The 16,693-nt window shown below is 39.2% G+C and overlaps 1 protein-coding gene and 1 long non-coding RNA gene across 2 annotated transcripts in view; one reads left to right on the top strand and one right to left on the bottom strand.

Annotated features, from left to right (window-relative positions):
• Positions 1–16,693, top strand: part of KCNJ3 (potassium inwardly rectifying channel subfamily J member 3) — a 164,358-nt gene that overhangs the window by 99,722 nt on the left and 47,943 nt on the right. The window lies entirely within an intron of this gene.
• LOC120374771 overlaps positions 9,021–16,693 on the bottom strand; it is a 185,613-nt gene continuing 177,940 nt past the window's right edge. Inside the window, exon 5 of the long non-coding RNA XR_005586238.1 lies at positions 9,021–9,051. This is a non-coding gene — a long non-coding RNA (uncharacterized LOC120374771). The remainder of the gene's footprint in view (positions 9,052–16,693) is intronic.

Here is a 16,693-nt window from a genome sequence, read left to right as displayed (position 1 = left end):
TGCCAGGGGCCTTTCCCAGGGTCTGTTCTGGCAGAGTTCTGGCCAAATCTGGCTCACTATAGTTGCATGTAAATTGCTATGTTAGGTTGATTAGGATGGCTTTGTGTTGTTTTGGCTACTTACAGTTGACGCTAAAGCTTTAATGCATGCTGTTCTTTCTGTTAGACACCCTGCTGGATTGAGGCAGATTTGTAGCAACTGGTATCTGTTATCACCAACTAAAAGCTTGATGGTCATTTTTTTTTAACTGCCTTTCCTGCAAAGACTTGTCTAGATGCCCAAACAGGAGGTTTGCCAGCCACTTAAGTCTTAAGTTCTCACTTGTACTCGTATGGAGCTTGATCTAGTTTAACGTCTGATTCCACATTTTGTGCTTTGCAGAAAGGATTTATCCCTTCAAAACTCCATGTCAGAACAGTATTGACAATGTGTTGTGACCTTTATACTAGCATTTCTTTCTTGTGCAATGAAAATGGGGTTTTTCTCACCTGTTTTTGCTATGCAAAGACCTAGCCAGTGACTCTTAAAATGTCGTACTGCCTTGAAATGCAACATAATCAACGGAGGACATAGACGCTTTACAGTTCCCTCAAGCTTTAGACGCCAACTGCAAAAGAAAGAGCAGACAAATTAGCGCAACTGCAGGCTATATAGTATCTTCACTTTCTGTTTGTCATTGAGTGTCTACCGAGGCTTCTTAAAAAAAAAAAAATACACCACCACGAGCAGGTACAGTAATTATAGGTCAGTGAATAAGACTCAGGACAAACTTTAGATGAGAAATATTTAAAGATTTAAAAAAGAATGCTCACAGTTGTAGTTTATTTTGCTTCAATACTTATTTAAAGCTGTTCCTCCACACATTAACATCAGCCTTAAATTTTTGTTCTTAAAAGGAATAAATCATTGGTAATGTGACCATTATATAAAGACACTGTGGAAACTTAGGAACACTGCCACATTTTGTTGAATCCTTTCAGTATGTGAAAGTCAAGAATTTCCTGCATGTGCTCTCAAATTCTGTTTTTCTGTTGGCAGTGAAGGATTTCCGTTTTATTCTCAGGCATGTTGTTTAATATTTTTTGTTTTTAAGTCATCAACGACTATAGCCTTTTTAATGGCAAATTTATGCAAGACTGTACATATCAGAAGTTGTCAAAACTCAGTGTCTTAACTTACTTTCCAGTTGTAATTAGTTTGGTTTATGAGAAATGATTCTTCTCTGTTGAATCATACACTGTAGTTTCTTTGTGATACTTGTCATGTAACACAGACTGATCCTTACTTGCAGTAACCAGACAAGGGTCAGTGCCACAAATGGTTCCCAGCACTTTGTAAATTTAATATCAATTTTGGAGATGGATGGCTGTACCTCTTCCTTGACCTACTTCCTATTTTTTCCTCTAGTGAGTACCATTATAGCTGCTAATTAGTAATTACGTTCTGGTCTTTACCCAGGGCTGTGATCACACTCCATGCCCACTGTTATCATTAGACCTTGGTGCATATCTAAGATGTTGTGTAAATGTTTAAGTATGTTTACTATTTACGACAGACTTTATTTTTTCTGTCTCATGAACGCACAGCTTCAGAGACATGCAGAGAAGCTTATTGAAAGGAGCAGCTCTCAGAGAACATAGAGAGGACCAGAGTAGTAACTACATATACGAAGTCTGTTGAGGGTCCTAGCTCAACCTGACAGCAAATTATGAAGAAGTGTCAGGATGGCAAAGATGAGTGGAGGACTGTGGAGCTGTATGATTTTGTTTTGTGTAGTAATTTTAAAGGAGGTTCTGGTTGTCCAAAATGAAATTTTACACTGTTAGGACCACACTCACAGTAGTAGATTGCTGTGTCTGGACCAATCAATTTAGATCAGATTCTAGAAACAATTTATCCCATTCATAAAGATGTTTTAATCTATATCCAGCAAAGTATCATGATGTACTGTGACATCCAGTGTTTGTGCTCTTAGAATTGGGTCTCCTGATTAAACCCATTCAAGAAGAAAAATTGATTTTGTGAAACAAAAGATAATATAATAAGGACGTGCAAATAGTAATTATATAATAATTCCATGATGTATATAGATACTAATATTAACCTGTTTTTTTCAACAATCTGAGATGTCCAAATGCACAGGCAAAAATATTGTCTAATGTGCTCAGGTAACTTTTGCAGTTGAGTACATGGATGAAAAGATAGAGGTCTCTTTTAGCACTGACAAATCCCAGGTTTTATTCAAAATAATTGTAAAATATAGCATAGTAGCACATGCAGATTTTGCATACATTTATGGATGCATTTGTGTACATATTTGTAGGAAATGTGTAAAGCTGCAGGGAGTCAGAGAAACAATCACACAGAATAACATTTTCAAAAGAGCACAAATGAGCTCAATGGGAGGTAAGCACCTAACTTGTTGAGGTGCCTTGACAATTCTATTAAATCCCTATCTGCATCTTTGAGCACCCAAATTACTTCTGAAAAAAGGGATTTAGGCTCCTAAGTAACTTATGTCCTGATATCTTTTTCAGAGGTCTTTAGGCACCTAAAGGTGCAGATTGATTTTACCTATTAGAGTTAAGGGCTAACCTGCACAGTGATTAGTGGGATTTTCAAAAGCACCTGTCTGTATCCTAAGCATCTAAATACTGTAGAAAATCTGGGCATGTAATACATGAAGGGGGGTGGGGGTAGCACCCTTTTATGAATACCTGGCCAGCCAGTAGCTATAAAATCCCTCTGGTAGCTGTTCTCTAATTGCTCTACCTGTAAAGGGTTAAGTCTCACTGCTATGCATAGGTAAAAGGAAGTGAGTGCGCACCTGGCCAAAAGAGCCAATGGGAAGGCTAGAACTTTTTAAAATTGAAAAGACTCCCCTTTTGTTTGTCTGTCTGTCTGTCTGTTCTCCTGGGGACAGGGCAGCAGCTATGCTGTAAGAAGCTTGGGCCAGGTATGAAAAAATCATCAGTATCATACCTAGAAACTACTCATTTAAAATCCCAGCTATGTAAGTAGATCAGGAAATGTCTAGGAAGACATGATTAGGTTTGTCTCTTTTATTTCGTTATGGCTTGAGGATTCCTCTGTGCTAACCCCAGGTGCTTTTGTTTTGCTTGTAACCTTTAAGCTGGACCTCAAGAAAGCTATTCTTGGTGCTTAATCCTTGTAGTTGCTCTTTTAAAATCTATCAGTAGCCTGAGTTCCTGGATGTATTTTCTTTCTTGTTTTTTATTAATAAAATTTACCTTTTTTAGGAACAGAATTGGATTTTTGTGTCTTCAGAGGTTTGTGCACATGTTGTTCAATTAGTTTGTGGCAACAACTGATTTCCTTTTCATTTTTTCTTTCTCAGCTCTTCCCCGGGGGGAGGAGGTGAAAAGGCTTGAGGGTACCCCACAGGAAGGAATTCCCAAGTGCGCCTTCCTGGGCTCTCAAGGAGTTCTGCACTTGGGAGGTGGCAGCATCTACCAATCCAAGGTCAGAGAAAAGCTGTAAGTGGCCAGTATTATATGGCTTGGAGTGGCCAGTACTAATTTTTAGAATCCTTGCAGGCCCCCACCTTCTGTACTCAAAGTGCCAGAGTGGGGAATTAGCCTTGACAGGCCCTGAGGTACTTCTGAAATTTACCCCCCATTCAGAACAACACTGTTGGGTACAGTCAGTATCATTTCCCATTGTTCCTACCTACCTAGGGCGAAATTATTTCATTCAGGAGACTCAGAGAATAGATTACGTGGATCCAGTAAAGTGAGTGATTAAAATCAAACATTCACTGGAAGAACTAAACATACTAATGGGCAAGACTGAATGTTTGTTTGAGAAAGAATCTTTGTGTCCTGACTGTTTTCAAAGAAGTGGCCTCTGACTGATAAAGGATCAGAGTCATTAGGGACATTGCACTTTCTAAGCAGGTCCCCTACTAGGAGTTGTGTCACTCCACTATCTGGCTCTGGAAGTAGACAGCTGAATGTGAATCAAACCCAGCTGGGAACAAAGTAACCGTTTAAACTCTCTACTTTTGTGTCCAGTGTCATGTTGGGTTGTTTTTTTTTTTTTGTTTGTTTGTTTGTTTGCAATGCATTTCTATAAATACCAGAATCAGCCGCTCAGTGACTCAGGCCTACTGCTCATGGGTTTCTGTATGTTTTCTCTGCTCAGTTTTAAAATGTATATTTTGTGTAATCTAGAGTCTAATAATTAATTATTTTGTCTAAACTGATCTGCATTCATGATTTTGTCATTGGATGTAATGTCTCTATTTTTTGTTTTTGTTGTTTTTTGCCTTTTACTTTCTTTAGAAAATTAGTCATTTAAGGTAAAAAAAAATAGGAAATGAGATCTCCAAATACTGTCTATGTTTTGAACGTTTGTTTAATTGTATAGGTTCTTAGGATGCATTAGTAATTAATAAAAATAATACTGCATGTTTACTTATAAAAAGTCATACTGCCCTAAGAATAAAGTAGCTATCCGAAGAATTTCAAAAATTCATCCTGCCCATATAACATAGATACAGTATTTGAACTAGTATAAAAATTCACCAATAATTTCCTGCTTAACAGTAGATAACTCTCCATGTAACTATCCCCGTGAAGAAAAGGATAATTGCATATTGGGCTAAATAATGTCATGTAGTATTTACAGTGCTTAGCCTGCTACACTCTAGGTACTACACACAAACCCTTGTAAATGGACAAATTTCCTTTTTCTGAAGTAAAATCTTCATTGCTGACCTGCAGAGATGATCTTCTTCCCTTTAGCCAACCTGGTATGGGTTGATACCAGTTTAGGCATTGGGCTTTCTTTCCTAATAGATTTTAAACGTATATCTGATGTCCTTAACCTCTTTGGATTCAGTCCGGGATCCTGCAACCAGCTCTTCTTGTATTTTGCTGTGGCATTGAGCCAAAAATGTAGTTACTATCTTATAAACTCATAATGTTGGGCCAGCAAAGCAGCAACTCTTCTCATGATTCAGTTAGACTTAGATTACTCTGACAGAGGATCTACAATTATTTATATCTCTTTGATGCTTTTGTTTCCTTACACTGATTTTTTCCCTTTATTTTATCCTAAAAATATTTAAACTCTGTTTCCAGATGAGCTGGAGAAAAGAATTAGGAACAAGCACTGGCAGGGCCGGATCTGGCTTTTTTGCCAGCCCAAGCAAAAAAAAAGGGGGGGCGGGGGGGCCGGAGCGGCAAAGCAGGGAAAACAAACAAACAAAAAAACCAGTGGCGCGGCTGGAGTGGCAAAGGAGTGGGGGGAAAAATGTTGCATCCGGAGCGGCAAAGCAGGGGGGGAAAAAACAAACAAAAAACCTGCGGCACGGCAGGAGCCAGGGTGCAGGGGGACTCCCTGCGCTGCAGACATGCCTCAGCTAGTGGAGGGGAGAGGGAGGGAGTGGGGGGGGGAGAGAGAGAAGGGAGGTGGCCAGGGCTTCAGCGGGGCGCTCGCCACACGGCTCTGACCACCGAGCCCTGCGCCGCTCCAGTTGGCAGGGAGGGAAGGACGCGGGCTGCCCGGCTTGCTGCAGACCTGGCACCGGCTGGGGCAGACGGAGCGCGCAGCCCACTCCCAGCAGGGCGCTACCCTCCTCCGCGCCACCACCCCCTACAGGGCGGCCGGATCAGCAAAACAAAACAAAACAAAAAAGTGGCCGTGCTGCCCTAGGATTGGGCGGAATGCCGTCCCGTAGAATCTGCCACCCCAAGCACGAACTTGCTCGGCTGGTGCCTGGAGCCGGCCCTGAGCACTGGCCATCTGTGAGGCCTAACAAACTTGGTGATAGCTGGTTGCTCAATAAAAGAATATAAGTTCAACCTTAAACTTTCTAAAAACAACTTTAAAGTTAACAAAAGAAAAATTTAAGATATATTCAATTGGGGTACAGCCCAATTGAAAAAGGATAGAACCTAAAATGGAGGACAAAACAGCAAAACGTAGTGATTGGAAGTCACTTGTACTATTACACTAGAAGAGTATGAGCCTCATCAGTAGATTGATACGTAGAGGCGTGTAGGCATCATCTAATACACATGTATGACAAGGATTATCAGGAAGTGTCTTAGTTGTAGGTCATTCGAGGCTCCATGTCTCTGCAAGGTTAATGCTTCATACGGCCCCCACTCATGTGCTACACCAGCTCCCCATCTCAAGCTCTCAAAACTATACCAGGATCCTTAATTTTCTTGTAACCTTGTTTCTTTTCTGACATGCATCCAGAATGCTGAAATCTTCTCTTTAATGTAATATTTCTGTTGAAACGTAATTCACAGCAGTGTAGTAATTCCTATTGCTGCTGTGAAGGATTTGACTTGGGGGCTAATACATGCCCTTCAAAACCATATTTATTAAATTGGCTGTAATGAAAGTTTATTGTATCTAGAAGCATTGGGAATACTTTTTGTAATGTGATTCTGTATTTCTTTGAAGATGACCGGAGGTCCTGGAGTTCAGACTCCCATTTTCACAATAAAGTTTAAATCAGTGCATCAATAATTAGTCCAGTTACATAGCACAGGGTGTATATCTACCGGTGAGCTTTTTTGTATTTTTCAGAGGGGAAATCCTCTGGCTTTAAAATTATGCTTTGGCAGAGAGAAGTGCAGTATCTCATGAAAACCATGCAAGGATTTCCTACCTGCTGTGCTTAATTTCAGAATTCAATGCTATCATTAAAGTAATCATTTTTGGGGGGAGGGAATCTATTTGCTCTTTCATCTGTGTCCCTTGCTGCACCAATTTTTTTCAAAACACACGTTTTCAGAGTGAATGCCCTCAGGCACCCCAAGAATTTAGTGTCTTTGGTTTGCTGTGTAAATTGATTCTATTTATGCATGATGTGAAATATGTCATTTTCCCCCTGCAGAGTGGAGGAGGTCTCAATCTCCCTGCCAAGACCTCTAAAAATTCCAGTTTTCTCAATAAGCCTACCCTCTCCTTGAATTGTAGCACTCTTCTTCTGGCATAGGGGGACTGAACAGCAACAAGATTCTTTCTTTGCAGTCAGTCAATGCTGCTTTTTAATTTGCTCTTGGGGTAGTTGGATCTTTGCTGAGCAGTTCATGATTCTCTCTGCACACAGGCCAACTGAACAGAATTCATGGCACTCGCTCAGAATTTTTTTCTTGGGTTTAAGTGCTGAGCAGCATGATTTAGAAAACATGATATTAGCATACATAAGCTTTTTAGGGGACCATAGCCTATATAGGGGAATTATACCTGTATTTTGAAGTGCACTTGTGATAATCCTGGAAATGCACATTTTCATAAATGACCAGTACCGGTAAATATTATTGGCAGTATTTTCAAACCTGGATGCCTAACTTAGACCACCTGTTCACATTGGATGCTGACATTGGGACCTGTGTGCTCAAATAATCATATTAGCCATATGGTCAAATGCTGCTGTTACATCAGTATAAATCCAGAATAACTATTGAAATCTTGGAGGCTGAAATCAAATTGACATCTATGTAATGGAGAGCAGAAAATTGCTTCTGCATGCTAATTTAAGAACCAAAAGGTAGAATTAACCACCTTAACGCAAGTGTCACAATTGAAAATCTGGGATTCTGGTATTACTGTAAAAAAATTTCTGTTGACATATAAACTTATTGTTAACTATTATAATTTATCATCATACATTAATATCATTGCTTCCAACTTTTGCTTAAGATTGTATCAGCATATCTGTTATAAAGGCAATCCTTCTTCCTATAGTTTATATTTTACTGGTTTTACTTAAATCTGAAATTGAAACTGTTACAGTCTATTGGAAGCACAATATATTATGCAGAAATAGCTCTACATATTAATTCACTCAACAGATCAGAAGAACAGAAAAAGGTAAAATGCATTTGATTGTGTTTAGACATAATTATAAATTTGTAGTTAGAACTGGTTGAATATTCTTCAGATTCATTGTTTGATTAATTTTGTGTGTTTATCATCAAATAATAATGTTTAGCCAATTTTATTAAAACAGCTCTAGTATTTAATTGAGAAGGGAAGAAAATACACTGGCTCTCAAGAAACTCAGTGAGTACTTCACTGATACACAGGAGACAGGGCATACAGTCAGGACTAACCAAAGTCTTTCCTATCATATTTGCAATGAAGGGCCATGTAGGTATATCCAGGGGCAAAATTTTGCTCATTACAAACAGAGAGAAATATATTTTTGGACATCTATTGAACTCTAGCCAGGATTTCAGTTGAGCTTCCCTGCATTTATTATGTAAGTTTATAAAATGTCATCTAAGTCATACCTTTGCTATTGTGAGTATCTTATTAACATTAGTAAACACCCCTTCTCCAAATGCTTATAACATTTGCTACTGTAGGTCAACATCCTTTCTTGGTATCTTCTTTTGTACTTTCCGCCATTATTAAATTTTACTCATGTTATTCATTAAAGCGGTCTTCTATGTAATTCTCTTCATCACTGCTTCACGAATATTTTTTCATACAGTCTTGGAGCCTAACACTTCACTTTTTCTGTATGTGGCTTCTTGGCATACAAGGTGAATTTCATTGATTTAACTCTAAGTCCCCATTTTAAAAATACCAACTTTCCCCGTCTCCAGGACAGGGTGAATTTATAAAGTTCTGAGATTTTTATGCGTTGAGACCTTCTATAATATCTCATGGCACTCACAGGCTTCAGAACTCTGTAACTATCTCTGATGGATCTGGCCTACTTACAAAAAGTGTTTGGTGTTCTTTTGTACTAGAATTTCAGACTTCAAAGGAGTAAAATTTAGCTTCCTTTTCTTGGCATAAATAGCTTGAGATTATGCTTGTGGTATCATTGCACATTAAGTGGCACAAGCAAGAGTAAAGAAGATGGAAGGCAGCCACGTCATTCAACAACAAGAGTGAGATGTTCAGAAAGAACAAATTTCTTTGTCATCATTTTTGAAGAAAAAGAAGGGAAATATAACAACCACTTTGGAACCTTATCTCCTTTTCCCACTCTGCACCCAGTGCTTTGATAGGAGTTGGAGGTCCTCTTCTTCTCTTGTGAAAGAGATCATTATGCTGAAAGGGAAGTAAACAAGATATGCTTTCAAACTGAGATATGCAAACATATCTGCTATTTTTAGCAAATCACTAGGATCAGGAGAGGTATTTAGATTTGAGACTTGCATTAGATTTTAGTTACATCTTCCATCTTGAAAATATTTTTTTAAGTTAATATAAGCTTTATATAGCCACAAGCTTGCCACGGCTAACTGCATTTGTTGTTGCTTTGCTGAGCCTCAGATCAGGTCAGTTGTATGTCTTTTACTTGTAATGGCTCACCTTGTTGTGCCTATGAAGGAAAACTTGTGTATTTTTAATCTGTCTGCTCGATGGGGAGAAAAATGGGCATATTGTCTTTCATTGACAGACCTAAACACCCAGCTGCTGATCTGTTAATGTCCTTAGATTCTTAGGTGATATGCTGTTCCTTAATGTACACTGTAGCAACCTAGGAGAGATTTTTATATTGAAATTGCAAATTTATAATAAAGATGTCACCAGTTGGTTTACAATACATTGACTCTATATTAGTTTTTATTTATAGATTAAATGGGAGATAGGATATGATTGAGGCCATCAGCCTTGCTCATTTAAGTGGCCTCAAAGTCTCAGGATAGTTTGAAACCTTTCCACAATTCTCCATACAATGTCCCAATCAGCCTTCCACAGTCTTTAATGGTAAAAAGCAGGCAGGCTCACTGTAGTTGACACGCGGACATGTTCTCTGTACTTACAGCTTCTGAATTTTTATGTTAATGTAGGTTATCAAATTAACCTGGAATTATATATTAGCAGCCAGATTCTGCCACCCTTACAAGTCTTCCCATTAACTACTTATGGAGAAAGGTATTCATCAGCATTAGTAAGTGAGACTGAATTAGAACCTAAATGAACAGACCGCCTGTCACTGATGTCAAAAGTCACATTTGCCTGATCATTAGAACCAAGAAACCTGATTCTAATCTTACAACTGGTGTAAATTAGAAGCCAAAGGAGTGTATGAAATAGTGTAAATTAGTTCACAGGCAGGCTCAATAAAGCTTAGGCAGGAGAGAGATATCAAGGACCGAAACACTGGAAGTCGTACCATACAAATTCTATAACATGTTGAGTGTAGCATGGGATTCTTCATACGGAACCATGCAGAGTGTAACTTACTTTTGAACATGAGTTGATGAGTAATAAATATTTTGCATTTCTGTAGTGCTTTTTCACCTAAGCATCTAAAAACACTTTACAAACATTAATTAAGCCTCATAACATCTGTGCAAAAAATATAGGCTACTTAGCATTACTTCACTCAGCAGGGTAATAAAGTTGGTGTTTAACAGCACAGAATAACAGTACGTAACATTTTAGGATTAGCAATGAAGAGTAGGAGAAAAATTTAGGCAAGTAGAAAATAATCACTTGATTTTGAATTTGGCCAGAATACTAACCATTGCAAAAACTGCCATAGGATTTGTAGGCCAAAATTTCCAAAGAGGCTTTAACTTGGCCTTATATATGCACCTTAATTTTGGGTATGTAAATTAGTTAGCTTCTGTGATTTGGGTATACAAATGCAGGTTTTTCCAAGAACAACAAGTGGTGCAATGTAGAATTAGAAGCCACTTGGAAAATGTGGTCTTCTGTTACCGGTTGACTGGACCTTGGTTTTGTGATTTCATCTGAAAACTGTGCAGGTTTTTCTTGGAGTTCAGTAAACCAAGTATTGACCTGGCCTTACTCTGTTTAACTTGTGAGATCTGATGGAACCATAGCCAAAGGTGGTTTGGCTTCAGGCCCAATGTGAAATTTATCTCAGTAGTGTTTAAGTGGATTCACAGCAATGAAAAATGTATGTAGTGAGTAGTCACTGAAGTTATGATAGTCTGCTTGCTCAGGTATCTTAAATGTCTTTAGCCTAATCATTTTCTTGGTATGTATGTTTACCAGAATTTCTTAGAGAAGGTCTACACTATCACGTAAGTCGATCTAACTTATGTCACTTGGTGGTGTGAAAAAGCCTCTCCCACCTCCCAAGTGATGCAAGTTTTGCGCTGTCCATGCTGGTGCTATGTCAGCGAGATACTCTTTCCTGCTGACATAGCTCCCACTTCTCGCTGAGGTGGAGAATTATGCAGACAGGAGAGTGCTCTCCCATTGGCATAGCGCATCTTCGCCATATATGCTACAGTGACACAGCTGCATCGGTGCAGCTATGCTGATATAGCGCTGTATGGTAGACTTGCCTTTAGTCTCAGGTGGTGTCAGTTATGTCACATTGAAAAAATTGCAGAATTGGAAATAAAATATTAGCAAAGTGCTCCATTCAATAGGAAGTCTTTGTGAAGCAGAAATCAGCACTTCAGATTTGTGCAAAAAGAAGGTATTCTTTAGAACAGTGAGCTATATGCAGGAAGCGGGGAAAAGGAACTCTTGTCATAGGGCCTGATCCAGCTCCCACTGAAATCATCTCATTGATTTCACTAGAAGCAGCATCAGTTCCATGGTGAGCTTTGCATGGTATTGTCTAATAAGAAATAACTCAGTGTTACTTTAGAGTGGGAGTGAGTCATGGACTTGGTTTTAAATTAAACCAGCATTTGTCCTAATTTGAAAAGTACAAAATTAGTCTGCTGCTAGCAATTATTTCTTTACCAAACAGAGCCCATTGTAATGCACTGTGTTTTTTTTTAAATACTAGTCTGGTGATGAAAACACACAGCAGCAGTACAAATTGTGGCTGACTTGAAATCATCAAGCCACATTTCTTTTAGAACAAATAAGTAAAATTACTGTCATAGTTTAAATGATCTCAGGATGGCCTCAATCTGTCTAATAGGGTAGATTTACTGCAAAACTTTTTATGCATTGCATTTCTTTAATGCAACTTGGGTTATACAGTTTATATAAATGTACAGATATTTTTCTGAAAACAGTGTGATGGATATATCGCAGATTTTCCACTAAAACATGTTTAAAATTAAGTAAATTTTATTGTAATGTTATCTTAATGGCTATAACAGATCTTGATCAGTGTATAGAATATAGACTGAAAAATCCTATGTTCTGCTCAGAATGTACAATAATGTGTAACTTGAGTTGCTGCTAATGTATATCTATTGATGTGTTTTTCCTGTTGGCTGAAAACAAGTACCTACATAAATGATTTGTTGAGAACCTTTATAAAGGGAGGCAGATTTTGTATTCGAACAATGTTTCTTGATTCAAGTAACTTTAAGGATTGTAAAGTACAATATATTTGCAAATCCATTTAGACTACAGTTTGAATTATAGTAAGAGGCAAGACCGTGACAACATAACATGTGCAACATACACAGATGTAGATGCATTCTGAGTAGTGGCATACTAGTAGAGTTAGTATTAGTGACTTATTTCATTGAAAACACGAATCAAGAAGATCGACCATATCGGGTCAGACCACTAGTCTATCTCGCCAGTAATCTGTCTCTGACAGTGACTGGTGCCAGATGCTTCAGAGGGAATGAACAGAATACTGCAATTTCTAGTGATCCGACCCCTGTCATCCAGTCCCAGTTTCTGGTAGTTGGAGGTCTAGGGAAACCCAGAGCACGGGGTTGCATCCCTGACCATCTTGCCTGATAGCCCATCGGTGGACCTATCCTCTTTGAATGTATCTAATTCTATTTTGAATCCAGTTATACTTCTTCCCTTCGCAACATCCCATGGCAATGAGTTATACAGGCTGACTGTGCATTGTGTGAAGAAGTACGCCCTTATGTTTTAAATCTGCTGCTTGTTAATTTTATCAGGCGACCCCTAGTTCTTGTGTTATGTGAAAGGGTAAATAACACTCCCTTATTCACTTTCTCCACACCATTCATGATTTTATACACCTCTATCATATCCCCCTTAGTCATCTCTTTTCTAATCTGCAGTCCCAGTCTCCATATGGAATCTGTTCCATATCCCTAATAATTTTCATTGTCCTTCTCAGCACCTTTTCATATTCTCATATATCGCTTTTTGAAATGAGGTTACCTGAACTGCATGCAGTATTCAAGGTGTGGGCATACCATGGATGTATATTGTGATATTATGCTACTTTCTGTTTTATCTACCCTTTTCCTAATGGTTCCAAACATTGTTAGCTTTTTTGATTGCCACTGCACATTGAGCACATGTTTTCAGGGAGCTATCCATGATGACTCCAATAATGCTTTCTTGAGTGGTAACAGCTAGTTGAGACTCCATTTTTGTATTTATAGATAGTTACTTTTTACAGTGTGCATTACTATGCATTTATCAACATTGAATGTCATCTGCCATTTTGTTGCCCAGTCATCTAATTTAGTGAGATCCCTTTGTCACTTTTCACAGTCAGCTTTCGACTTATCTATTTTGAGTAGTTTTATATTGTCTGAAAATTTTGTCACCTCACTGTTCACCCCCCTTTCCAGATCATGTACGAATATGTTGAACAGCACTGGTCCCAGTACAGGTCCTTGGGGGATCCTGCTATTTACCTCTCTTCATTGTAAAAACTGACCATTTATTCCTACCCTTTGTTTCCTGCCTTTCAGCCAGTTATTGATTCACAAGAAGACCTTCCCTCTTATCCCATGACTACTTACTTTGCTTAGGAGCCTATGGTGAGGGACTTTGTCAAAGGCTTTCTGAAATTCCAAGTACACTATATTCACGGGATCATGCTGGATAAATTGGTGAGGCATGATTTCCCTTTCAAAAGCTGTGTTGACTCTTCCCCAACATATTGTGTTTATCTGTGTCTGATAATTTTGTCCTTTACTATAGTTTGAACCAATTTGCTTGATATTGAAGTTAGGTGTACTGGCCTGTAATTGCCTGGATCGCCTCTAGAGATTTTTTTTCTAAATAGGCATTACATTAGCTACTCTCTAGTCATCTGGTACAGAGGCTGATTTACACAATAGGTTGCATACCACGGTTCTTCAATTTCATAGTTGAGTTCCTTCAGAGCTCTGAGTGAAAACCATCTGGTCCTGGTGACTTATTATAGTTTAATTTATCAATTTGTTCCAAAACCGCCTCTATTGACACTGCGGTCTGGGACAGTTCCTCAGATTTGTTACCTAAAAAGAATGGCTCAGGTGTTGGGATCTCTGCCATATCCTCTGCAGAGAAGACCAATGCGAATAATTTATTTAGCTTCTCTGTAATGGTCTTGTCTTCCTTGTGTGCTCCTTTAGCACCTTAATTGTCCAGTGGCCCTAATGACGGATTGACAGGCTTTCTGCTTCTGATGTACTTAAAAAAATAACAGCAATTTTTTTTATGTCCTTAGAATTTCAAGAGCAACTAACTTTCTTGGCCTACTGTATTATACTTTTACCCTTGACTTGCCAGAGTTATGCTGCTCTCTATTTTCCTCACTAGGATTTGACTTTCACTTGTTAAAGGTTGCTTTTTTGCCTCTAAGTACCTCTTTTACTCTGCTGTTTAATTAGGGTGTCTTTTTTTATCCTCTTACTATGTTTTTTATTTACAGTATACATTTAAATTGAGCCTCTGTTATGGTATTTTTAAGTAGTCTCCATGCAGTTTGCAGGCACGTCACCCTGATGACTGTTCCTTTTAATTTCTGTTGAACTAGCTTCCTAATTTTTGTGTAGCTCTTCTTTTTGAGGGGTTTGTTGGCATTTTTACCCCTACAAGGAAGTTAAATTTAATTAAATTTTAGTCACTATTACTGAGCAGTTTAGCTATATTTATCTCTTGGACCAAATCCTGTGTTACACTTAGGACTAAATCAAGAATTGGATTTCCCCTTGTGAGTGCCAGTACAAGCTGCTCCCAGATGCAGTTATTTATGGTGTCAAGAAATTTTATCTTTCATCCTTTCCTGAGGTGACATGTACCCAGGAAATGAAATCCCCCATTATTATTGAGTTTTTTCTGTCTTTGTAGCCCCTCTAACATTTCAGAATCACCATCACTGTCCTGGTGAGGTGGTTAGTAGTATATTCCCACTGCTACACTCTTATTGTTCAAGCATGGAATTTCTAGCCTTAGAAATTCTCTAGTACAGTTGGAGTCGTGTAAGATTTTTATTTTATTTGACTCTATGCTTTCTTTCACACATACTGCCACTCCCTCATCAGCGTGACCCACTCTGTGTTCGCTATATATTTTGTACCCTGGTATTACTGTGTCCCACTGATTTATCCTCATTCCTCCAAGTTTCCGTGATGCCTATTATATCAATATCCTCATTTAATGCCATGCACTCTAGTTCACCTATTTCAGTGTCTGACTTCTAGCATTTGTATATAAGCACATGAATACTTTGTCAATATTCAGTTGCTTACCTTCATGTGTTATAATATTTAAATGGGAGTCTCTTACGTTTTACTGTTCCTCACTAGCTCCTACCTGTACTTTACCAACTTTTTTCCTAACCTCTTTACTAGGATATAGAGTTCCTCGTTAATTATATTTATCTTTAAAGGATGTCTTGGCCTGAATCATGTGCTTCTCTGCACCTACCAGCTCTTCCACAGCTCTTAGTTTAGGAAGTCTTCTAGAACCTTTTCTTTTAATTTTATAATGCCAGCAATCTGGTTCTGTTTTAGTTTAGGTGGAGTCCATTCTTCCTGTATGGGCTCTTCTATTCCCAAAAGGTTCACCAGTTCCAAAAAAAATCTAAACCCTCTACTCCTTACACCAGAGTCTCTTCCACACATTGAGACCCTGCAGTTCTGCCTGTCTAACTTGCCCTGCATGCAGAACTGGAAGAATGTCAGAGAATGCTACCATGGAGGTCTCTTACCTAGCAGTCTAAATTAGGCCTCCAGAACCTCTCTCCTATAGTTTCTTACGTCATTGATATCTACATGTACCATGACCGGTGGCTCCTCCCTGGCGCTGCACATAGGTTTGTCTAGATGTCTCGTGAGATCCACAACCTTTGCAGCTGGCAGGCAATTTACCACATGGTTCTCCTGGTCATCACAAATTCAACTATTTATAATTCACTTTGGGCCAATGGTGCACCAGCACTGAGGCTCCCCTACTATAAGCTGAAATCACTAAAGAGCTAAAATTACTGAGAGCTGAAATCACTGAGTGCTGTGGGGGGGCCTGAAGATATATTGCTGAGCAGCTGGCAGAGCAGAGCGGTTTGCAGGACAACTGGAGCAGCTCACGGGACAGCTGGTGGAGCGGCTCACAGTGAAGGCTGCAGCAGAACCCCATGGAGAAGTGGGGCAGTCGGCCTTGGACCACATAAGGTGCCCCTTAACACCTCTGCCCCCTTTTCCCCCCCTCTCTGGTTTTACCTCCCCCCCCCTCCGGGCTGGGAGGTAAAACTCTGCAGATAAACTTTTGAACTCTGGGACTGCACTGACCAGGGACAGAGACTTTTGGGTTGCTGGACTTAAGACCCTGATGGGAAAAGGATACTGCCAAACTTATGGGAAGGTGAGGGGAGTCTTTTGCTCATGGTTTGTGTTATGAATCCTGTTTGTGGTGGTTCCCCAACATAATGCCGCATTGTTTCCCTCCTTTATTAAAAGGATTTTGCTACACTCAGACTCTGTGCTTGCGAGAGGGGAAGTATTGCCTCTTAGAGGCACCCGGGGGGTGGTATGTAATTGTCCCAGGTCACTGGGTGGGGGCTCAAGCCAGTTTTGCATTGTGTTATTGAAAC

This window comes from Mauremys reevesii, linkage group 11, assembly GCF_016161935.1.
Source record: "Mauremys reevesii isolate NIE-2019 linkage group 11, ASM1616193v1, whole genome shotgun sequence".
NCBI classification, from domain to species: Eukaryota; Metazoa; Chordata; order Testudines; family Geoemydidae; genus Mauremys; species Mauremys reevesii.
Note: the sequence above shows the minus strand (reverse complement) of the source record. Positions and strands in the feature narration are given on the sequence as shown.